The following is a 25,770-nucleotide window of genomic DNA, read 5'->3' as shown; positions in this document are numbered from 1 at the left end:
CCCTTGCTAGGGACGCAGGCATTGACAAAGCAATTGGAGATGGAACACGATCTCACAGCCTCTGGAGGCGTCTCCTGTCAGCTGTGAAGGAAAGGTATCCCTTCAAGGAAGAACTTGTATGTCTACCAGGCAAGTGGACCACCATGGAGAAGGGAATTCAGTACCTGAGGGAATTAGCCGTATGGGAAGTAATTTATAAGGACCTAGACGACGCACAAATATCCACAGATCCAGATGAAGTCCAGTGTACAGCCTTCACTTTCCCGTTTCTCTCCCCCATCCCAGAGAGGGAGGGGGGAGGTGAGCGAACGGCTGTGTGGTGTTTAGCTGCCAGCCGGGTTAAACCACAACATAGGGAAATCTAGGTGCCTAACTGTTGTGATACTAACCAGACTACTGAACATGATTTCCATAACAGTTGACCTGAGTAGGTGTAGATGTGTGCTGTGATGTACATATAACTTGTCCACAAGACAAACTTAGCTGGCTGGTAGGAATAGGCAGCTCCCAGTAGGCAGAAGTGACTGCACCACTGGTAAATCCTCTTATCTATCCTATTATCTGTCCTCTTTTTCTTTCTAGTGCTTGTTCCAATAAATGGCATTTAAATCAATATGGAGTCTGAGTGTCTTTCTTACTGAGGTCATAATGAGCAATAACTCTGTTGCATTATGGTAGTTCTGACCCTGAGCACTGTAGTTGGTCAGCTGAATCCTTGACTTCTCTGCAGCAATACATATGTCCATCCTAATGTGGTAGAGAGATGCAAGATTATGGATGAAAGCTAATGAAGAAGATATTGTTAGATAGGTCTACATCAAATATCTGTTTGGACTGATGTGATATTTTTTTCAATTCTGTGTTAAAAGAATTGATAATTAGATCTTCATATTCTTTAGTGACTGTACTGCAGTTAAATGACTTAATTTGACCAACAAAGCCTACTATATGATGATTATTTATAGATTTCAGTGGCTATTAATAATTCATTTATAAGTTGTGAGTAGTAACAGCCTTGTGAGAATTATCCTGCAATATTGCTCTGTGAATATGTATGCATTATTGTAATGTTCACCTTTCAGAAAACCTGAAAGGGAGGATGGTACAAATAAAGCACACAGTAAGTGCTGTATTCATATAAGGCTATTTTTGCAATTTCTATGTAAATACACTGCTCTCTGTGGAGAAAATGTGTGGAATGAGCAAATAGGTAATGCAAGCTATCTGTTCATGACTAGAGTCCTGGGGTCAAAGGCTTTCAAAAGTAATTACCTCCACAATTTCAGGGCAGCATTCAGCTCCTTGTGATGTTAATGGTAATAGTCTCATTGAATGGGAACCTGAAGGTAGATCGGCTTAAAATAGAGGAGAATTTTACATTAATAAATAAAATTTTCAGTAAATTTCACAGATTCAATATAGGTTTTTATTTTGGGGTGCTTTTTTGGAGAACAAGGTGGACAGTGCAAGATCAAATTCAAATTTACGTATGATTAAGTGGTCCTGAGTTTACTTTGTGTGTGCATGAGGGGAGTGTAGCTCTACAAGTGAAAAACTGTCCTGGAAGGACAGTTAATTCTTTTTGTATTAGCTATCACCAGGTGATGTGATCATCTAAACCTCTTCTCTCAAATAACAAGTGGTTGATGAAACTACTGCATTTATGAACAAAGCCCTGTTTATTTGCTTCTGTGTCTGTCATTCAGCATTGAAACTTTAGTGATTCTTGTGTTGAATCTTGTGTTTTATTACTCTTTATTGCTACATACTAAATGTCTTAGACCTACTGCTTCTCAGCTTTTGACACTGACATTGCAACTTGAATTATATCTCCTCATTTTTCAAAGTGAAATCACAGTTATATATTATTTTGTGATTAAATAATCCACTGGTAGATCATTGCTCAGTGGAAATGTCAGTTCTTCAACAGGGCAGACCTGTCTAGCTTTTGTCTTCACAAACAAGTGCTGTTTTAGCTGGCTTGTTATTCAGTCAGTTCTTCCTGGGCTGTCCTTCCATGTAGCTGTCATTTGAGACTGCCTGTCTTTAAGGGGATGCACTGAGCTGTACCAGTGCTGTGGGAGACATGTAAAAGCCTGAGACTCTCAAATTCAGCATGTGAATATATCCGTTCTTAATGTACATTAGGTTTCCTATCTAACTGGGGAAAAGAAACAACATTAAAAGATGTCCTCACACTGCTTTCTGTTCATTCCCTAAAGATAGAACCTTGTCAACAGAAACCTAACATATTTTAAAAAGAATTATTTATACAAGTTAAAGGTGGGCCATATTATTTACCTTCCCTGAACTAAATTCGTTTTTAGTAGGAATACTAATTCAGCATCAGTACTTGCTGTTACAAAGCCAAAAATGAAAAGATGCTTAAATATTTTACCTTAAAACTGAAAAATACTGCAAGCAATTGCAATGGTCTTCTTGTAGAAGAGAGTAAAAGACATTCCAAACTGAACTGAAATACAACTTCAACAACATTCAACAGGCAAAATATTTACAAATAACATCTATAATCTGATTTCAAAAGATCCAATTTGTTGCAGATAAGAAATTACTAACATATGCTGCTTTATTTAATATAATGAAATTCCTCTGTAAATGTGTCTAGTATGGGTTAGGCCTCAAGAGGTATGTCTCGCCTATTTTCTAGATCAGGAAAAAAAAAAAAGTTTAATTATTTTTATTAGAGATCATATTGCTAAGAAAATTTTCACCTTGAACTACATTTGTTATTCAATGTTTTTGAAAAATTCATTTTTCTTTCCAATTTTGAAGTCAGTAGAACCCAGAAGGACAATGAAGTTAGGTCAAAGGTCATCTGTTTTATAGCAGGATCTAGCTGAGTATATTTCACCATTTCAAGAACAACACTGTTTCTATATAACTAAAAAATAGTATGAGAAATATAGACTTGAAGCATTTCCATTCCTGGGATATATGCTGAACGTCCTATACCACCAAATATAAAACATTTTAACAACAACAAAAAAAAATCATAAATTGTAGTTGTGCCCATATCAAAGTACTGTGTAAGACTTTTACTATGGATAAAAATGAAGTCATGAATTAGCTACCAATTTCTAGATGTCTTGGTTTCATCTGGGATAGAGTTAATTTTCTTCCTAGGAGCTGGTATGGTGCTGTGTCTTGGATGTAGGATGAGACTAATGTTGATAACACACTGGTGTTTTAATTGTTGCAGAGCAGTGCTTACAGTAAGTCAAGGAATTTTCAGCTTCTCATACCATCCTACCAGCGAGGAAGCTGGGGGTGCACAAGAAGGGAGGGGATGCAGCAAGGACAGCTGACGCAAACTAGCCAAAGGGATATTCCATACCATACGATGTCATACTGAACAATAAAACTGAGGAGAGAGGTGCTAGGGGAAGGTTGGATGGGCGGGTGGGTGGCCACTGCTTGGGAACTGGTTGGGCATTAGTCAGTGAGCAATTGAGCAATTGCATTGTGCATTACTTGCTTTGTATATTCTTTTATCGTTGTGATTATTTTCCCTTGCTTTTCTGTTCTATTGAACTGTCTTTATCTCAATCCGTGAGTTTTTACTTTTTTTTTTTTTTTCTCCCCAATCCCACTGGGGAACAGCTGTGTGGTGCTTAGCTGCCTGCCGGGTTAAAACACAACAGTAGGTCTGAGTCTAGCCAACTACAATAAGGTTGCTCAAATGAACCTCAGATGAACCTGTTGAGACTCAGCTATTTCTTTTCTGTATACAGAGTAAAGAAGGATTAAGTGTGCATAGTTTAGAGAGGCTGTTCTATTTTCAGTGATTATGAGAGTATGTTTAATAAATCCAGGAGAAACACTTAAAATCTAAAGACCTTGAAAAGTCATATGCAGGATTTAAGCTATGTGGCAATATTTTTTAATCATGGGAAATGATTGCTAAAAAAATATGTAATTCTGGAAAAGCACCAGACAACTGAAAGATGAAAGAGGTGATATTCAAAAGGAGTAGAGGAAATTATCTTGATAACCAAATAGGGTGAGTAGGTCATCACTGATCAGAGGTAAACAAATGAGAAAGCTATATAATAATAATAATAGAAACTACAAAAATGCATATTATGAATTGATTTTGACATTGTTTTTGATGAAAACTTTGGTTAAAATAACTAACTTGATGTAATATACATAAACTTTTATGCATTGTTTAAATAGTCTGAATAGAAAATAAATAAATAAAACTATGACACAAAATCAATGTCACTCTTGCCAGATCAATTAAAAATGATGTATTCATATCCTCACATCTACAGCTATGCTATGAGGCTTGTAAACCACTACAACCACTAAATAAATATTTATTGTGGTCTATTAGAGATCTGTTGTCAGCCAATGTATTTCAGTAACTTTATCAATTTTCTGGAAGAAAATGTAGAATCATTGTTTGATTTTGTCAATACCCTTACACTGAAGAAATGACAGATATATTGGAAAACAGATTAATAGTAACCAGGAATTGTATCTATTGCATTAACTTTGGTATAACCAAATATGATGCCCATTGCAAAATGAATATTCTACAGTGATGAGAAGCTATATCCTGTAATTCTGAAAATAACTGTCTTACTATATAAAACCATTTGAACACATTCCTATTGCAGTCATGTAGCTCTATAAATTGCATTATATTTACATTTTTAGCAGAAGACTATAAACAGACCAGATATTTTCTACACAAACAATTAGGTTGACTACCATTGGAAAAATGCATCCAGTTCTAATGCCTGGGTCTTCAACAAAGATTTGAAATCTGTAAAAGAGAACATTAAAGCTTAAAGGTAGAGTTGATTTAGGAAAATCAATTTCTTAGAAAAGTAAGACAAATCCATAAGTTTAGTTCTTTAAGAAATAATGATAATGATTTACAAGTGTCTTCACAAGACTCTTTTTGCAGAATAAACAAGTAATTCCAAAAAAAGACATAATAAACCCTGTAATAAAACACTGAAATAAAGGTTATTCATACTATAAAATTCAAGTTTTTGACTAAGAGTAATAACAGTGAACTAAGTTATTTTGGTAAATTATATATTCTCCATTGCTTTGATTGTATAACTCAAGACAATAAGGATGTCTCTTAAAGTATGTATGGATCAAACTGATGCAGAAATTACTCAACCTATTTCTTCCATCTTATCTCTTAAAGTAAGGTAATTATCTGATATAACAATTGCTGTTGTTCCTCATGGATTGTCTATCTGTTAAAATCTGTATTAAGTTTTTATTTCTTTATTTATCTCAGAAAGATTAAACCATATAGGAAACTGTAAAAATCACTTACATGAAAAAAATTGAGAGAGTTGGAGAACTCCAGGAATCTATGTTTTCACTTCCTTTCTTCACGACTCTCCTACAGTTCCCGATTTAAAATCTTTTGAGATGAATGGTGAGACTCACTTATTTCAAAAAGTATTGAATTAACCTTGTTACAGCAATCCAGTGTGCAATAGATTGGTTGAATACTTAAATTCTGTGAAGATGTTCTGTATCAAACTATAGGTTAAAGTCATATGCTGAAACTTCTTTTGCCGGTAGGGGAGTATGAAAATCTTTAGGAAAGGAGAAATAAACCTTTCAGTGAAACTACACCTATATACCAACTTCAGTAGTTGCTGTGAGGCTGCAGTGCTTTCACTCTGTAACCCCAAGATCCTGTACATTCTGGTTCTCGTCCTACGACAAAGTCCTAGTTATATGACCTAAATATATCTAGGCTATCTAAGTGCTATTAACTTCCGTTATAAGGCACTTGACATAGCTTCTGTTGCTGTCAGTGTGCGCATCAGAATCCAATATTCTCTGACCAAATTCTTCCAGCTTTTCTGCACGTGGAGTTCCTAATATTTAATTAGTAAATTTAAGATAATATGATGTTTCACTTTTTGATGGTGGAGTGATAGATCAATGTACCTAAATTATAATAGGTGTACAAACATGCTTTGCAGAGTGTACCAATTTCAATATACAATTGAATCACAGTACAAATGTGAATTTCATTACTGGTCTATATAATATGCTCACTGTCACAGCGCTAGGCATCCCCATTTACTGGGAAGAAATACCTGGGTTGAAACCAGCTCAAGCCTTTTGTTCTGTTTGAAGTTCTTTCTGTTTCCTATTTGTTTTCTTATACTCTGTTGGGCTGAGCTGCACATAGATAACCCATGAGGATATGGCTAAGTTAGAAATAAGCATGTTGGCAGTCTTCTGATTAACTCATGGCCAGTTACTCACTTGATTGATTCACTCAGTTAATATAAGCAGTTGATTCACTCAGCTGATACAACTATTTATCTACAACAAAGGCTACCTCTCGATCTCCTTTGTGGTGAGATAAATTCAGCTTTCTTTGCAACACTGTTCAGTCATTCCTAAGTCTTCATGAGCCTTTGACTATTTCCTCCGAGCCTTCTTCCAGTGCAGAGGGTTCAGTATGGGTCACTGCAGGGTGAGTGTGTTAAAACAAAGAGGCAATATACTTGGTAAGTTAGAGCAACAGAAGGATCTTCAGCCTGGAGAAAATAAATTGGAGAACATTAAATAGCTTGGAAAGAGATTATAGCATGCCATAGCCAAGACAGTGAAGAAAACATAACAGAAGAGTTTCTTTACTTGAATCACTGAAGTGAAAATCTTATTTTTTCTGTTTTCAATACTATAATAGTTTGTCATTCAGATTTTTTTTTCCTGTAAGTTTTGAAGAATTTACTGATTTGTATAATAAAATTGAGAGCAACAAAAATGATACCACTCTGACTCTATTACCCCAGCTTATGTAAAGTCACTCTATTGCGTGTATGATTGGATATGCAATTATAAAAAAGAAGAGCCAGAGCAAGGAAAGGTGTGCTGACTTGTCACTTTATATATTTAGGTTTGATATCTGCACCAGGTGTATTATATACTAGCAGTTAGCAGGCATTTCAAATATACAGTTCTGTCAGAACATTTGCTACGTTAAACTAATAATGGTTTTCCTATTGGAAATCACTCTGAATCTTTTTATATTGTCACTAAGTGGTACTTCATGATGTGTCAAAGCACAATATAATAACATGTTTCAGCAAAATTAAGTGCTAACTTCCTACTGGAAATTTCAAACATGCACATCTGTTTTCCATTGGAAAAAAATGCACATATTTCACTTAGTAGCTTTTCAAATAGCCCTTGAAAAAGACTTATTTGTGCAAAATGTTGAAGCAATTCCTTTACAGTTCAGGGTAAAATAATGTAAATTTCTTTCCAGAGTTTAGTCTTAAAGCTTTACTTACACAGAAAGTAACAACTTCAACTGGCAAAATTCTGTGGAGTTTACTTGCAACTTTCAAACTCTAACATCAACTATTCTTGTATAATTGTATGATCAAATACTTCATTTCTCTCTGTATTCTGTGTTTTAAAATATGAGAAAATGTTCTTAAAATTATAATAAATTTCTTCTAAGAAATATGCTTACAGATATATAATTAAGATAAATATGGTCTCTTGGAATTTCCTATTGCTTGAGCAAAGCACTTCTTGTGTTTATGAGACAATGTCTTCTTAAATAATTATTTTTGAATAGCATGTTTTATAAATAACCTCTCTGTTAGCTCACTGATCTGCATAGAAAACCAATGAAATACTTACCCAAGTAGCTTCACTTACTAAAATAAAATAAAATAAAATAAAAAAACCCAAAACCATACTATACTAAACCAAAATTATCTATGGGAGATTTATCTGGTGGAAACATTTCTTCACCCTGATCTTACCGTCAAACTAAAAATTGTAGTCTCCGCTCCCTTGGTTCGCGATCTCCTTTGTATCTCTGATAATTTTAATTATACTTTCTAGTAGACTTTGAAAAAGACATGAAAAAAGAGCCCTCCTATCTGTCTATGAAATGTATTGGGGTCTAGAGAGCGAAGTCACTGTATGTTCCATAACAGTAAACATATATATCCATAAAATAATTCAAAATTAGCATCTCCAAAAAGAACAAGGTTATTTAAATTCCAATTTAGGTTTACTTGGCAAGGTTTGGTAGCAAGCCCTCCCCATGTTAGATAAGAGCCAGTTCTAGCCATCTCCAAAAGGGAGCCGTTGATGGACAGAGTTGAGCGACGCCAATTGTGCTTCTGTGAAAGCAGATTTAAGAAAGGGAAAAAAAAACAAAACGAAACAACAACCAAAAAAACCACTGCTGCTTGGAAAGAGGTGCAAGAATATGTAGAGGGAGCCAGCCCTACAGACACCAAGGTCAGTGCAGGAGAGTAGGAGGTGCTCTAGACACCAGAGCTGAAGTTCCCCTGCAGCCAGTGGAGAGGCCCCTGTTGGAGCAGGCCCCCTGCAGCCCATGATGTACCATGGTGCAGCAGATCTTCGTGCTGCAGCCCATGGAGGAACCCACGGTGGAGCAGGTGGATGTGGCCTGGAGGAGGCTGCGGCCTGTTGGAAGATAGAAGTCCCCTTGAGCAGACTCCAGGCCAGAACTGCAGCCCATGGAAAGATACCCACACAGGAGCAGGTGATCTGGTGAGTCTTCCGCTTGTGGGGGGCCCATGCTGGAGCAGTCTGTTGCTGTACCTCATGTTACTGACCCATATGGGACCAGTTCTTGAAGATCTGCTGTCTGTGGGAAGCGTACATAAGTACAGTTTGAGAAGGATCGTGTCATGTGAGAAGGAATCCAAGCTGGAGCAGGGGAAGAAAGTGACCATGAAGGAGCGGCAGATGGCACTGTTATGGACTGACTGCAACCCCCATTTCCCATTCCTCTGAGCCACTCATGGAGGGTAGAAGAGGTTGGGAAGGTGTTTTTAGTTTGCTTTTAGTTTCTCACTGCTCTAGTCTGTTACTAACTGACAATAAATCACATTAGTCTCCCTACGCCGAGTCTGTTTTGCCTATGACAGTAATTGCTGAGTGATCTCCCTGTCTCAACCCTTGAGCCCTTTTTCATCATATTTTCTCCACGTTTTCCTTTGAGATGAAGGGAAGAGCTGTGTGGTGTGAAGTTCAGCTGTACATCTGTGTGAAAACACCACAGTTCCGTAAACAGCAAATGTTCTTAGTAATCAGAAAACTGTCTAGTAACACCAGTTAATGTGGCTGTATATCGTACAGATACATGGGGGAAAAAAAAAAAAAAACACTATATAGGTAACCTCTACTTGTAGTTTGAGTCTATGTACCTTCTTTTGTTTGTGCATAGAGATGTGACAGACAGCATCGATTTTTTTGATCAAGTGAATTTCAAAACCCCTATTGGACTACTGGGTTCAGCGACCCCTAACAACTGCAAATAGTATCTAGACAAATATCCAAGTATTCAGTATTTAGCCAAAATAAGCTAAAAACTAGTAATACATGCTGAGTATACCAAGAAAAAAGTACAGGATACTTTTTTCTGCTTTTCCTAGTGATCATGTTTACAAAATTTCTAGCACTATCAATATCTCATTGTTTCCCATTATTCCTAACTTTGCCAATTTAGCCAGTTCAGTTGCTCTATATGGCTTCACTTTATTGTCTGTTATTAATAACAAATCCTTTTTATGTTTTTCTGCCTAGTGATGACTTGTTGTTACCAGTACCATTTACTCTTATCCAATGCCAATAAATTTAATAATAATATTCCTATTCTGAAAATTCAGGTGAACAATCTTTGTCAAGTTACTGGCTAAGATAGATTTTATGCATGTAGGAGAATGGACATGCAGTTAAAATGTTACGTAGTGCATCCATCTCATGTTAAAAGACATTTATAAGCTATGTGATTTATTTTAGGTTTTGGCTCTTCTGGTTCCAGTTGGAGTGATCAAAGACATAGCTTTCCCAGCTGCTTGGCTACGGCTGTATACTGAAAGTGAAACAATCTTTCGTTCTGCCAGAATAAAAGAACATAAAAGAACTTAATCTGTTTCAAGAGAAATAGCCAGTTTGGCTTAAAATGTCCTTTTAAGCTTCCATAGTTGGAAGGAGCATGCTACCACTGCAACACCTGTTAAACATGTGTCTTTTCCTTCACTGCTGTGTAGTTTATTAATTTAGCTAGTCATATAGGGTAAGGTACATGAAGTAAGATGATTTTGTAAATTTAAACATGTTAAACAGTAATAATGAAAACATATAATTTGAGAAAATTGTTTTATCTCTAGGAACTTTAAAGCTTTCTTTTCTTGAGGCAAAGATGTAAGCAGTTAAAAAATCAGTAAAAATGTGCTTAGGAGGCAAGATCAGCTTTTCTTCTGTAAGGTACTATGTGATCTTCATGTAAAGACTTGTGTGCAAAGTAGAAAAAGGGGGGGGGGGGGAGGGGGAATGTTTCTAATCACTATTTTTAAAATAAAGCATCTGTGATGTTAACTTAGAAACAAGTACCTGTGATGGTTTTACTCAGCTGGGCAGCTGAGCTCCACTGCAACTGCTATCTCCCTCCTCAAAGGGAAAGAGGGATAAAATTAGATGAAAAGGGCTCAAGGACTGAGATAAGGACAGGGAGATCAATCAACAATTGTTGTCATGGGCAAAACAGATTCAGCATAGGGAGATTAATATAATTTATTGCCTATTACTAACAAGCTAGAACATTGAGAAACTAAAAACACCTTCCCCCCATTCACCCTCTTCCACCTCCTCCCCCTGAGCAGCACAGGGGAATAAGGAATGAGGGTTGCGGTCAGTCTGTAACACTTTGTCTCTGATGCTCCTTCACAGTCACTCTCTGCCCCTGCTCCACATGGGGTCCCTCCCATGGGATGCCGTCCTTCCTGAACTAAGCCTGCGAGGGCTGCCCACAGGCAGCAGCTCTTCAAGAACTGCTCCAAACAAGGGTCCGTAGCACGGGGTCCAGCCATCAGGAGCAAACTGCTCCAACATGGGTCCCCAACGGGTGGCAGCCCCTGCCAGATCATGTGGTCCTGCATGGGCTCCTCTCCACAGGCTGCAGTTCTAGACTGGAGTCTGCTCTGGACTCCTTCACATCAGATCCACCTGCTCCACCATGGGCTTCTCCACGGGCTGCAGCGTGGAAGCCTGCTCCGTGGTGGTACACCATGGGCTGCAGGAGGACAACTTGCTCCATCATAGTCCTCTCCACAGGCCATGAGGAAACTTCTGGTCTGGCACCCGGAACACATCCCCCCCCCCCCCCCCCCCCCTTCTTCACTGACCTTGGTGTCTGCAAGGCTGTTTCTCACTGCTCCTCACTCTCCCAGCTGCTGTTGTGCAGCAGTTGTTTGTTTGTTTGTTTGTTTGTTTTCCCCCCTTTCTTAAATCTGCTCTCACAGAGTCACAAACAACATCACTCATTGGCTCGGCTCGGAACAGCAGCTGGTCCCTTTGGAGCTGGCTGAAACTGGCCCTTACCTACCATGGGGCAGCTTCTGGATTCTTCTCACAGAGGCCACCCCTGTTGCCCCCTGCTACCAAAACCTTGTCACTTAAACTCAATGCAGTACAATAAGAGTCAGATTGTCATCTACTGACCAGGCTGAAATAGTCCTTGCACTTATGGTCAAGGAGTGTGTCTGTATATGCTGTCCAACTTTAAATAGTATGTTAATTCTCCCCAGGCAGAATCACTACAAAGCCAGCTAAAATGAAAGTGCCTTGCTGGCTTTAAGCACAGTAGGAAATTTACTTAGCCTTTGTCAGCTAGAAGTCACTGTTCTGTACATCATACACATTATATTTGGCAGCCTTTATTCTCAAATGAAAACCACAATACCAATAATTTTATAAGGTTACTTTTAAATGCACATAATACAGTGGTGTAGTATGTTCTATATAGCTTTTTTATTTCTTCCCACCAATTGATGTGACATTACCAGAGAATAACAATTTATCTCAGGCTTGTCCGATAGGCATACTTTTAATAGAATAAGCAAAGGAGAGTCCAGAGCAACTTTACAGGAATTTTCAGAAAGATGGCTATCTCTAGTCTGAGTCCTCTCTGCTTCTCTTCCAAAAAGTCTCACAACCTATTCCTACCACTTTACTAAGATATTGAACATGTTCTTAAGTCCCTGCTGTATAGAAACATCACTGGTTAACAGAATGAAACATTTCACCACATCTCTAAAGCCTACAGTAATTTCATTTATGCTTTTTCTTTTCAGTGTGCAGAGTAACAATTTCTGGATTGCCATAAGAGTGAAAACACTGCTGCTCAGGTTTAAAAGGATTTCAGATGATTTAACATTATGGGTATTAGAACATAGTCATAAAAATCTGCCGTTTTTTTTCTCATTTGCCCTTCATTTATTGAACAGGGGGGAATGACAATGGAGATTGATTAAGCTAATATATACAGACTTTGTCCTCTATTTCTTTTCACGTATCTTCCAGACTGACTTTCACAGCTCTCACTATTTCCTTCCTTATATCAGTGAATGAAAGACCCATTTTCCTGAAAATGTGTACTACTCATTAGGTCTATTACTGCCCCCATGAGCTTGAAAACTTGAAACACCAAAAACTTGAATGTTTTGGAAAAAAAAATACATGTAAATGTGTGGAGGAATTATAAATTTATTATCCTCATGTACACTATTGTTTTCCAGGTGGAACCTCTAAATGATTTGTCTTGTTGAAAGTTTAATTTTTCTGAGGACAGTATAGTCAAAGCCAATCTCAAATTATAATCTTCTGTACACCCAAATGTGGCAGTTATGGGGCAGGACCATGCTGTCACAGACACAGAACAGAGAAGCCTATGTGGTACATTATACTGTGCCATTTTCTTGTATTCTACTCACTATTTGGACACCTATGTGGTTACCTTATACTAGCTTCTTTACTGCCACTGAATTTGAATCTATTTTTATCAGTTATTGTCCTGTGGTGTTCTTCTAACTGAAATACAAGTAGTTCTATGATCAGAATATGCTTCGACTTCATTAAGGAACATTTTATCAAAGAGGTAGCTGTTAAGTATGATAAATCAAGACAGATAATACAGTTTAAACATTGAATTTTGTATTAGGTCATTAGAAAAGTGTAATGCTCATTTGACATATGGCTTTTTAACATGCAAAGGGGTGATCTCATTAATTTTGCAATTGCCATTTTATACCTGATTGCCAGTGTAGCACAGGTAATTAGAAGTGAAGGTACCCATCCATACCATATTAATCTATTTGAATAAAGCTAAACATTATTTCTGTTCTACGCTATTTATGAAGCTTCTGTGAATTAGGAATGTGAGAGCTTCATGTCCACTGAAGAACACAGTTATCACTATAGAGAATTTAAAATTATATTTAGCTACTGCTGTTCCATATCTCATAGAATTCATGTTAAAAGGCAATATATGAGGAACCTGTAAATATCACCTACAGAATAGTTCAGGCAAGGACTAAGTCCCAGGTCTGTATTTACACAGTCCTATGTGAGGTTATTCTGGGCAGTTAAAGGCTACTGTTGCACTCCCAGCTATAAGAATACTTTTGTGTGGTACTATAAACAAAGGACGGTTTTTCATTCCTGACAGTAAAGTCAGCATTACTTAGAGCATTTTTCTGTAATGCTTTCTATGGAAATTCATAGAATCATGCAATAATGCAGGTGAGATGGACCTCAGAAGGCCACTAGTCCTACTTTCTGGTCAAAGCAAGGTTGGCCATGAAGTCAGACTGGGTTGCTCAGGGCTGGAGACTGCACGGCCTCTTTGGGCAAGCTGTGCCAATACTCGTGCTAAGCAAGTGCTAATAATTGACTATGCTTATCATTAATAAGGTTTTATAGCCAGTCTGAAACTTTCTTATTTTAACTCATGCCTGTTGTCTCCCTTTCTCCCACCAGGCATCCCTGCAAAGATCCTGACCCTGTCTTGATGACCTCCCCATGGATACTTACTGGTTTCTATGAGGTTTCCCCAAAGCCGTCCCTTCTCTGGGCTGAACCAGCCTCTCCTCACAGCGTAGGTGCTACAGCCTTGACCAGCTTAATGGCTCTTCATTGTACTTACTCCAGATTACTGCTTTTAACCTGTATTGGGTACCCAAAATTATATGCTGTGTTCTAGATTCGTTGTAATGCATGCTGACTAAAGAAGAGTAATAATTTATCTTGATCTACTAACTGACTGTGGTTCTGTTAGTAGAGTCCAGAATGTTCTTGGCTTTCTTTGCTACCAGGGCACACTTCTGGGTCATAATGAACTTCCTATCTAGCAAGTCCTCCAGGGCCAGAGCAGAGCAGAGCTGCTCTCCAGGCTGTCAATCCCTACCATGTACTGCTGTCATTGATTCTTTTTGCCAGGTACGGGACTTCCCATCAAGGACCTCCTCTTTAATCCATTTGTCCAACCTGTCTAGATCCTTCTCAATGGCAGCTTTGTCCATAAGTGTATTGACTGGTCCACAAGCTATCTGCAAACATGATGAGAGCACACTATCACTCCTCCAGGTCTTTTGCAAAACTTTTAAATGACACTGGTTCTAGGACAGAACTCTGTAGCACTCAACTTGTTGCCAGCATCTAGGTACAGGATGGACCATTAACCCCTGCCCCCTGAGCCTAATAGTCCAACCAATTCTTTTTATTTTTTTCTGCTTTTCCCATCTGGTTATCCATGTATCCAGACAACAACATCCCAGCTTGGATACAAGAATACTATTGGACAGTGTCAAAAGCCTTGCTAAAGTCAAAGAAAATGACAGACAGCTCTCTCCTTTTATCTAGAAATCAAGGCCTACAACAGAGAGCGATTTGTCAGACATGATTTATCTTGATAAACTAATGCTGTCTATTCCCAATCATGCGATCATAGAATCACAGAATGGCTTGGGTTGGAAAAGACCTTAAAGGTCATCTAGTTCCAAACCCCCTGCTATGGGCAGGGATACCACCCACTAGGTCAGGTTGCCTAGGGCCTCATCCAGTGTGATCTTAAGCACCTCCAGGGATGGGGAATCAACAGCTTCTCTGGGCAATCTGTTTCAGTGTCTCATTTCCCTCCGAGTGAAGAATTTCCTCCTAATATCTAATCTAAAATTCCACTCTTTCAGTTTGAAACCATTCCCCCTTGTCTTATCATTATCTGCCTGAGCAAAAAGTTGCTTTAAATATTTTTTATAAACTCCCTTTAGGTAGTGAAAAACTGCAATGAGGTCTCCTTAGAACCAGAGACTTCTCTCCAGGCTGAACTTCTCCAGCTCTCTCAGCCTTTCTTCACACAAGAGGTGCTCCAGTCCTCTTACCAACTTGTGCCCCACCTCCCAACCTGCTGTAACTGATCCACATCCTTTTTGTGCTTGGGGCCCCAGGCCTGGACACAGCACTCCAGGTGGAGCCTCACAAGGGCAGAGTAGAGGGGGACAATCACCTTTCTTGACCTGCTGGCCAGTTCTCTCTTAATGCAGCCCAGGATGCAGTTGGCCTTCTAGGCTGCAATTGCGCGTTGCTGGTTCATGTAGAGCCTTTTATCCACCAGAACCCCCAAGTCCTTCTCCACAGGGCTGCTCTCAATGAGTTCTTCACCCAGTCTGTGCTCATGTCTGGGATTGCCCTGACACAGGGGCACCTTGCTCTTGGACTTGTTGAACCTCATTGGGTTCGTGTCGGCCCACTTCTCAAGCTTGTCCAGGTCCCTTTGGAGGGCATTCCTTCTTTCTATTCTATCAGCTGCACCACTCACCTTGGTGTCATCTACAAACTTGCTGAGGATGTGCATTCAGTTCCATTTTCTATATCATTGATAAAGATATTAAACAGTACCGGTCCCAAGACAGACCCCCTCAGGGACAACACTCATCACCAGCTTCCACCTGGTCATAGCGCCATTAACCACCAGATATAGTTTGCCCATCCCAGGGCTTAGGTAGCTTAAATTTTCTGAAGTCCCCATTCACTGCTGGTAGGTCTCCTCCTTGAGCCCTGCCTTTCAGCAAAGAGACCAGGGATGCCTTCTAGGTGGAAAGTCTCCCTTTGCCTCTCTTTGTTGAGGTTAATAGTCATTTAGTACATTAGCCTTATTTGCCCCACTTATCACCAAAGTGAGGCACTTATAACAGTTGTCATTAACATAAAACTGCAATTTATAGAATAATAAACTATGTTATCAAGCTATGGAAGTGGGGAAGCTTTCCTAAAAGTTTTGGTGTTCATAAAGCATACTTGAAGTAAAATATCACTTTGTGTCTGGGAAGCGACACTTAATAAATCATTGGTCAGCAGAAAGATTTTTCTCCCTGTGTGATGAGGATTGTACTGGGCTGGGCTGGGATGTTAACTTACCCTGCAGCAGCCCAAGCAGTGCTGAGCTCTGCACTTGTAGCTAGAACAGCACTGGTATCACACCAGGGCTGTGTCTGCTGCTGAGCAGTGCTGGCACAGCATCAGGACTCTCTCTAACCCTCCCAGAGTCAGCAGGCTAGGGGTAGGCAAAAAGTGAGAAAGGAACATAACCAGGCCTAAACCAACCAAAGGGATATTCCATACCATATGATGTCACACTCAGCAATAAAAGGTGGAAAAAGGAAGAAGTAGGGAGGGGTGGGCTCTCATTGCAAAAATGTCTGTCCTCCCAAACACCGGCTACATGCGTTGAGGCCCTGCTTCAAGGACGTGGTCAAGCATTGCTCATTTGTGGGAAGTAGAGAGTAATTTCTTTCCTCTGCACTTCCACACATCCTTTACTTGTTTTGTTGTGTTTTTTATTGGTGGTGGTTTTTTTCCTCCCTTTTTCCCCTCCCTTTTCCCCTTTCCCTTTTTCCCTTTAGTTAAATTGTTTAATTAATAATAATATTTCCTTAATAATTATTTTCCCCTTAAATTAAATTATCCTTATCTCAACCCATGAGTTGTTCTTTCCTTTACTTCTTCCCCTCCTTTTCTGAGGAGGGGGAGTGAGAGAGCGGTTGTGGTGGAATTCAGCTGCCTAGCAAGGTAAAACCACCACAAGGATAATGGGTATGAATGACACATAATTATCATTTTTTCTTTAGAGTGAAGAAGAAAGTAGAGGAGTTGGAACCTGGTCCCCTTTTTAAATTAAATGCGTCTTAAATATTACAGAATGTAATGGACCTATGTCATGATGATCAGATCGAGGTACTCCACTGTGGAAATTTGTCATTTACTATTGCTGTTGGGAAAAAAATACATAGTGAATACTTTAATTTAATAGGGTCACTTCTAAACTGATCATTTTTTTCAGTTCTTTGAAGTTTAGAGGCATGTGTATTTGCATGGAAAGTATGTGACTGGATCCTAATTTGTGCATGTATGCATTTGTTTTTTCTCTAAGCAAATTTCTGTCCTGATATTTTGTAAATATAATCAACTAAAAATCTTTGTCTATAGATTCACTAAATGGGTAGGAGTAGAGAAATTCTCACACCTATCTTATGAAAATTAAGACTAGAAAATGATTTATTGTGGCAGTTGCAATTTATTAACTATGTGGTCATATCACAAAAGGTGATTTCTTTCATCCTAGTGAACTATTGCAAAATGATTCAACATAATGGTATAGAATATAGATATTCGTAGGATATAGAAAATTATTCAGAACTAAAGTGGTGTAATTGAGCACATAGCAACCAGCTATTAGGGCTCATGCAAGTGAGAAGCAATGTTTTGTTTTGTTTTTTTTTGTTTGTTTGTTTTATATAGAAGCAGTCTAAATCTTAGTATTCTTAGTATTAAGAATGAATTTCTAGGAATCAGTACAAATCAGAGAAAACTTGCTTCATTTTGGTAAAAAACACCCATATTCTTGCCTCTTTAATAATCCTATGGATGGCAATGGAAATGTTGCCATTATATTTCTATAGATTAATTATTTTCTCAAGATTATGGTGCCATACATCTTAGGACAACTCTTTTTCCACCACCACTTGGTTTCATTAGCAGCAGAGTGAAAAGAAGACATTTGTAATGCTGGATCTCTCTATTCTCTCTTTCATTAGAAAAGCAATAATTGATCTTGGCAAAATAGATGCCTCATATCCATAGATAGTAGCAATAAATGTTATTCAGGGCTGCTTGACATAATGTTTGATGCTTTATTAATGTGATGTCTCAGAGGAAAGAAATTGGGATCAAATATTATGTTTTCTAATACTTGTTTCAAAAAAAAAAATCCTTATAAGAAACCCTTATGATTTCAATGTGCCTTAAAGCTCAAATAATGAGTAATTTAACATAAATTCATGAATAAAATGTCATAGAAGGATAGAAGATTTTTCTCAATTTTTATATCTTCAAGAGCAAAGTATCAAAGATATAAACACAGTAATATAGTGTCCTTACTTTCTTTTTCCATTGTGGAATGATTCTACAAGGGCAAAGACAGCCTACTTTGCCCTTGTATTTTGTATTTGACCCCTTATCAACACCCCCCTAGTCAATTTAAGTAAGAGTGTATCTTTCTGCTTCAAAGCATGCATATAGAATTTCTGGGGGGAAAAAAAAAAAAAAAAAAGCAAAACCTACATCCTAACAATATTATCTCATCCTTTCAATATACTTCCTTTTCATGTATTTGCTTAATCCATCTGTTGTGTTATTTCTTAATTAAGAAACCCCTCCTGCTAGTAAGGACAGATTAAATTCTGTTTAAATATATTAACACAAATAAATAGCAGAGTATCACTTTGTAAGACAGTGTTCAGAGTAGGTAGATTACAATAGGTCTGCATCTCCCACAGTTATCTGAAAGAACACTAAGTGTATACCTGAGCCTCAGAATTTGGTTCCAGATGTTGCTGAGTTAGGAAGTCTTTGAACAACCACTTGGAAAAAGAAATACAGAAAAAATAAATATAAGAAACTAGTAAAAAGTAACCATCAGTTTGAAGAGTGCTTTGAGGAAAACATTAGCTGATAAATACTCAGGAGAAGGGATAAGGACATATAGTAGTAACAGTAGTAGTAAGAATAAGGAATGCAATATAGGTATATAGGTAAAGTTCTAAGAAGTGGAGAATTTTGCATTTGCTTCTTTACAGCTAGTATGAAGTACCCCAGAAGAAAGCAACATGCTTAATGAGCTGATATACCAAGTTCTATGAAATAATGGAAGGTTTCCTTTAAATCTTAACTGTCCCATTTTTTATGTTTTAACAGTTTTTATATTATTTTTTTTCTATTTTATAAAGTTGCAGACAGTATTCTTTCTAAGATTCAGCCACAGAATATCTGTCTATCTGCAGTATCATTTTACAAAAAAACAACCTTTACTTCAGTTGCTTTACATTACTACCATTGTCTTTAAAACCCTCCAGCTCAGCAGCATGATGGTACTGCTACCAGAACCCAAATATGTTGTGTGATTTTCTCCATACTGGCCACAAGGCATTGAAAGGAGAGGAAATAAAGGCAAAGTTGATATCTATCTCTAATAGGGAATCAATGCCAGATATTGTGCAAAAAAAAAAAAAATAGGAAATGTGGTAGTATACGGCACTGCATCGTGCTTATGAACACATTGTGGGCCCAGTCTTTAAACTTTTAGTTGCTCATAACTACTATTATCTTTTATGTGAATTTTGCATCCTTAAGGTTTACAAATTCATGTGCTGCTTTCTAAATTTACGAAAAAGAAGAAGAATGTCCTCAGGAATAGTAGAAAAGTCACATTTTAGGTAGTGTATAATGTTTACTGTTTACACAATGCAGAAATAATAACTTAAAGGTTAAATGACATATAAGACCATTTTTCATCTGTAACCAGATAATATATGAGGAAATATTAGAGATGAAAGTTATAAGAAAAATGGTGGCTCTAACAAAAAAGAAGCTGTTAGGTTGCTGGTTAAGAGAAGTTTGTGAAGGAAGAACCAATAGGATAGTGACAAATAATAGGAGAGGAGAACATAGAGAGAGTAGGTTATGTAATAATGATATGGCAGTATTGCTGTTTATATAACAGTGTATTCTTACAACAGTGTTACTGTTTATATAACAAAAATTGAAAGATAGAGCCCGTCGTTGGCTCTTTTTTATGCTTCTTTATTTATTCTTTATTTATTTATTCTTTTTTATATCTTCTTACAGCTAAATATTTTAATTGCTCATATCTTCCAAAGCATGATTATCTTCATCTGTTTCTTATTTTTATTTAGATAAGAATAAAATAAAAGTCCTAAAATGAGTGTAGTAATGGCATGTTAATTTTTTTTTCATGTAAACGATGATCTTTGTAGTATATCAACAGATTGCTACAGTTAGATTGTTACAGTTAGATTGCAAGTTATTTTCATTACATCTCTAATGTCAGAAATGCCCACACGTTTGAGAAACTATTATTTTCTCACTTTTTTTTTTTTTTCCCCCGTCATGGTGTACATTTTCCTGAACAGAAATAAGTTTGAAGACTGAATATTTTCCATCCTGCTGAGGTTCATGTACATTCTAGGTTATTTAGGTACACAAACCAGAGTTTTAATAATTAATGCTGACAATCAAAAATGCTGATATACATGTTCTTTAGACAGCAGGCCTCAGACTTGCTTGTGAAGCTAAGGCAAGGCTGTTAGCTTCTTGGAAATATTGGACAAAATCTATTGTGGTAGCAGTTACTGAAAAGGTAGTCTGGCTTTCTCATCTTAACCATATACACTTCTTCCTTTTTAACCACAATGGGGTCTTCCTTTACACTAAAACATACAATATATTAAAGTTGCTCACAGGACAGGCCATGCTAATATAAAGTAAATAAAACTACTAAAACTACTAGCTGGCAACATTAAAAAAAAAAAAATCATTATGTATTTCTACGAAGTTAAAGGTAATAGACTATAAAGAAAAAGACATCTAATCTACTTACAATATATGCACATTTCTGCCTCTACAACCTGCTTTGAACTCTAGCTGCAATTTGGGGCCCCAATCCTAGAAGCAGCCAATACTTTGGGGATAAGTTTGGTAAGACAGTACCACCTTCCATTGACTGGGAAGAGTTTATTCTGGGTTAAGGGAAAGTGAAGATTGTATCCTCATTTCTCCAGTTTCCTCCAAGTTATTGATAACTACCTCAGTTAGCAGTTTGTCAGAAGACTATTATGCAGAAAGCCTGCACCCACAAGAAAATTATCTAAAGGATATCTAAGCAAGCGTTAAAACTTTACCTGGCAAGAAAATAAATCTCTAAATCCTCTAAAGGCATCTACCTACATTCTAGCATCAGAAGGTGTAGCAAGAGGAGAACCAGAGATAACATTGCTCTGTTACTTGATGAGGATGGTCACCTCACAAATGGAGATGTAGACAAAGGAGAGATGTTTAATGCCTTTTTTGCCTCTTTCTTCAACACTGATGATGGGCCCTAGGACCCCCGAAGCCCTTAGTTGGAGGACCATGACTACAGGAACAATAAACACTCATCCAACCCTAAACTTGTACAGGATTTTCTGTTCCAGTTGGATGCAAATATCTGTGGGGCTCAATAGGATTCATCCCAAGGTACTCAAAGAGCTGGCTGATGTTATTGTGTGACGTTTCAATTATTTTTCAATGGTCTTGAGAATTTGGAGAGGTCCCAGTCGACTGGGAGCTAGCAAACATCATAATTTTCAAGAAAGACAAGAAGATCCTGGTCATTGCAGGCCTGTGAGTCACACTTCAGTGACTGGTAAAATTATGGAGAAGATTATTCTGGGAGTTATTCAAAAACACTTAAAAGACAATGCAGTCATTGGTCATAGTCAGCACAGGTTCACAAGGGGAATGTCCTGCTTAACAAAATTTATTTCCTTTTATGACCAGGTTACCCACCTAGTTGACCAAGGGAAGACAGTTGATGTGATATTTTTGGATTTCAGCAAAGCTTTCAATACTGTTTCTCACAATATCCTTCTGGACAAAGTGTCCAGCATACAGCTACACAAATACATGGTATGATGAGTGAACACTTGGCTGATGGGTCAGGTTCAAAGTGTTATAGTAAAAGGGGTTACAACAGGCTGGCAGCCTGTCTGTTTTCAAAAATGACTTGGATGCAGGACTCGAATGCATACTAAGAAAGTTTTCAGATGGCAATAAATTAGAAGGAGTTGTTGACTCCCTTGTGGGCAGAGAGGCCTTGCAGGGATATCTTGACACACTAGAGGCCTAGGCAGTCACCAACCATATGTAGTTTAAGAAGAGCAAATGCAGGATTCTGCACCTGGGATGGGTGTGCACACTGGGGAGCAGCCCTGAGGAAAGGCATCTGGGGGTTCCACTTGACAGCAAGTTGAAGATGAGTCATCAGTGTGCACTGACAGCCAGGAGGGCCAGCTGTATCCTGGAGTGCATTAAGCACAGCATTGCTAGCCAGTCGAGGGAAGTGATTGTTCTGCTATACTCAGTGCTGGTAATGCCTCACCTTGACGGCTGTGTTCAGTTTGGGGCACCACAATATAAAAAGGACATAAAGCTATTAGAGTGTCCAAAGGAGGGCTACAAAGATGGTGAAAGAGGTAGAGAGCAAGATGTATGAGGAGTGGCTGAGGTCACTTGGTTTGTTTATCCTAAAGAAGAGGAAGCTGAAGGGAGGCCTTATAGTGGCCTACAGTTTCCTTGCAAGGGGAGCGGAGGGGCAGGTGCTGATCTCTTCTCTTTAGTGAACAGTGATAGGATCTGAGGGAATGGCATGAAGCTGAGACAGGGGAGGTTCAGGCTGGATGTTAGGAAAAGGTTATTCACTGAGAGGGTGGTTGGACACTGTAACAGGCTCCCAGGGAAGTTACTAAGCACTAAGAAGCATTTGGACAATGCTCTCAGACATATGGTTTGGTTTTTGGGTGGTCTTGTGTGGAAGCCAGGAACTGGACTCTGTGATTCTTGTGGATTCCTTCCAATATTTTAAAACAAAATGTTCTTGTGTCATCTGGTAAAATGAAGAATTGCCAATGTCTTCCTAAAAGAAATATCAGTGTTGTGGATGACATTAAGGAAATGTGTAATACAGTCCTTGATTCAACTGCTATAAATGGTGTGAAATGGCTCGTGTTTGAAAAACATTGATGCCCAAGAACAGAGAGATACAGTGATATCCTGCCACTGTGTTCTCCCATCCATTAGGACTTTCCTGCCAGCAATGGCTCTTTGCCCTTGGTCATAACAGGAACAGCCAGCTTAACACAAAGCCCAGTACCTGACATAAGGTTAATACCACTCACATCTCATAGCTGATTAGATCAAGATTGGGTGAGAATTTACACATGAATAAAAAAGCTGTTTTCTACCACCAACATCACCCCATCCCCCTGTAGAACTCAGTATTTTGGCACTGCATTTGAAAGATCAAAATAATAAAGTTATGGAATAATATTGTACTGACACATTTTACTCATTCAATATTAATTTTCCTTGTATTTTTAAATTATGCAAGGAATACAAACCTTCATCTTTATCTGGAACCAGTGACTTCTGAAATATATATATATATATATATATACATGTATTTCTGTTAGCCTTTCATTGAGATCAGCAAATACTTCAGCAAAAATGGAAACATGGATCTTATTTAGCAGCTGGAGTTACATTGGCATCATTCTGTGGAATTGTGATGTCTTATACTAAGCTTCACAAAGAACTATATATGAACATTGCTCATAAAAATGATGATTGGTCACAAGAAAGATACAAAAGTTATTTCTCTGTCACATCTTCTCACTTTATTTGTTTTTAACAGTATCAAATCTTATCTGTAGTGATCATTTTATGGAAGAGTCAAAATGACATAGAAGAGGAGAAGAAACAAATGAATAGTGCTTTTGTTTGCCTGCTTTCTCACTTAAATTTTTCTTTCTCTTGTTATTCCTGCCCTGCCCCGAAACTCCAAAACTTTCTCTTTCTGTATTAAAGACTAACTGAGTATAAGGTTTTATTTCCAGATAAATGTTCTATGAAATTCTTTAACTCATACAAATTGATGTGAGATCCACTAGTATTTATATGCTTTGTTTTATTCCTTATCAAGTGAAAGTGGATGAAAAATCCCATCTGTGTTTTTGAAGGTTTCTGCACTGGAAATATATTAGATAACATTCAAATGGACAGATGGGCAGATAGTTTTGCCGTCTTACACAGTCATAACCACAATGCACACACAGTTATGGAATAAAGATGTTCACTTTCCACTTGTTGCCCATCCACAGCAGGCAGTGTGCTCAAACAGAAAAGGACCAACTGTTTCTTTGGCTGTCTGATATGGCTCTTGATCTTTAAAGTCCTGTGGTTTCACAATTCATCATTTAGATCCTTTTATATGAATTTTTACAAATATCTCAAAAGAGACAGGTGTATAACAGGAAAATCCAAACGTGTAACTGGAGTGACACAGACTTTATAAAAATACTGAAAAACAAACAATATACAGCATTTATGGATATCATTAATTCTGTAAATTAAAAAAAAAAAAAAACATAGAAAATATTTTTCTTATATTTCTACCACCATTTTTGTTTACGGAATGCCTTAATTTAGAACCAACGTATGAAATATCTGGATTTTTGCTTACTGGATTTTCTTAACAAACAAAACCAAGTATTTTCCCCCAATTGTAGGGTGAATGAGTGGCATTGCTCAAAGAAGAAACAAAGTCTGCATACATTATACTATATCCAAGTAGACATGGATCAATTATATTCTCTCAAATTCTGAATAATTTCAGTAAGGAATTGTTGCATTAAAGGTTAAAGTAATTGGGAGTGATTCAGCATTATAGGTCTGATTGTGTTCAGTGTACTGAACTATCACTTCTCAGGACTGCTCCTTTACAAGTTCATGTGACCGGGCTGAATGTATTGAGAGAGTAGATGGAGCACCAAGATACAATTGTGAGGCAAGTCTCTATGATGTTTGAAAAACTCTGGTGATCGAGGGATGTCCCTGAAGACTAGAAGTCTCTCACATGATCTTGGTAGTTAAACTGGAGAGATATGGACTGGATAAGAGGGCTACATGGGAAGTAAAAAATGGACTTTTGGATTACAGGAGAGCGGTTCGAAGTGAAACAGGTGACTGGTTTTGAAAGTATTTTTAAGGAGTTAATACTAGGAGCAATTCTGTTTTTAACATCATTAGAAACAATCTGCATGGTGGGACAGAAAGTACCTCTAGCAAATTCACAGATGACACATTAGTTATATTGGGTTGTATTAGCAAGAGCAAAGTCAGTGATTGAGGGAAGCAGTTATACATCTTCATGACTGTCCTATACTTGGCCTTCATGAAGATGTATATGACGTTTTGCATCCAATTTTAGGATTCCCCATTTAAAGAGAAATATCAACACAGATGAGAGACTGGAGCCAAGATATAGTGAGAGTGCACTGGAAAAAAAAAAAGAAGGAAAAGGAGGCTAGAGGCAGAACTAATTATTATACAAAAATGAAAAGCTTGTTCTCTTGCAATTTTTCTCAAGAAATTATAGAACTGTCATGCATGTTGCACTTATTTAAGGAAACAAACAAATCATACGAAAATGCTCTATGCAGGCAAAAAAAATGGTTTGGGTTTCAATAATAATACTCATATTTGGTCATACTTTATGTAACAACAAATTTATATACAACTTTCTGTTGTGTATAATGTGCATAATGTGAAGTGATACAGTATTCAACACTGCAGAACCATTCTTTTACCAAATTCTGCTTGAAGTAAAAATTGACAATATGAATTTTGTTGAGAACAGACAATGCCTTACTGAAATCACATGGCACATGTGAAGAAAGTTTCAGATGAGTAGTCTTATCATCTACAGCTTTGCTTGTAGAAGTCTTTTTTTAAGTAAATGTTCAAACTGCC

At 37.7% G+C, this 25,770-nt stretch overlaps 1 long non-coding RNA gene across 1 annotated transcript in view; it reads left to right on the top strand.

The window, feature by feature from the left end:
* The window catches only part of LOC308188715, a 39,302-nt gene that overhangs the window by 2,677 nt on the left and 10,855 nt on the right, over positions 1-25,770 (top strand). The window contains exon 2 of the long non-coding RNA XR_013945713.1: positions 13,831-13,948. This is a non-coding gene — a long non-coding RNA (uncharacterized lncRNA). The remainder of the gene's footprint in view (positions 1-13,830; positions 13,949-25,770) is intronic.

This window comes from Anser brachyrhynchus (genome assembly GCF_964034855.1).
Source record: "Anser brachyrhynchus genome assembly, chromosome: 2".
Taxonomy (NCBI): Eukaryota; Metazoa; Chordata; class Aves; order Anseriformes; family Anatidae; genus Anser; species Anser brachyrhynchus.
Note: the sequence above shows the minus strand (reverse complement) of the source record. Positions and strands in the feature narration are given on the sequence as shown.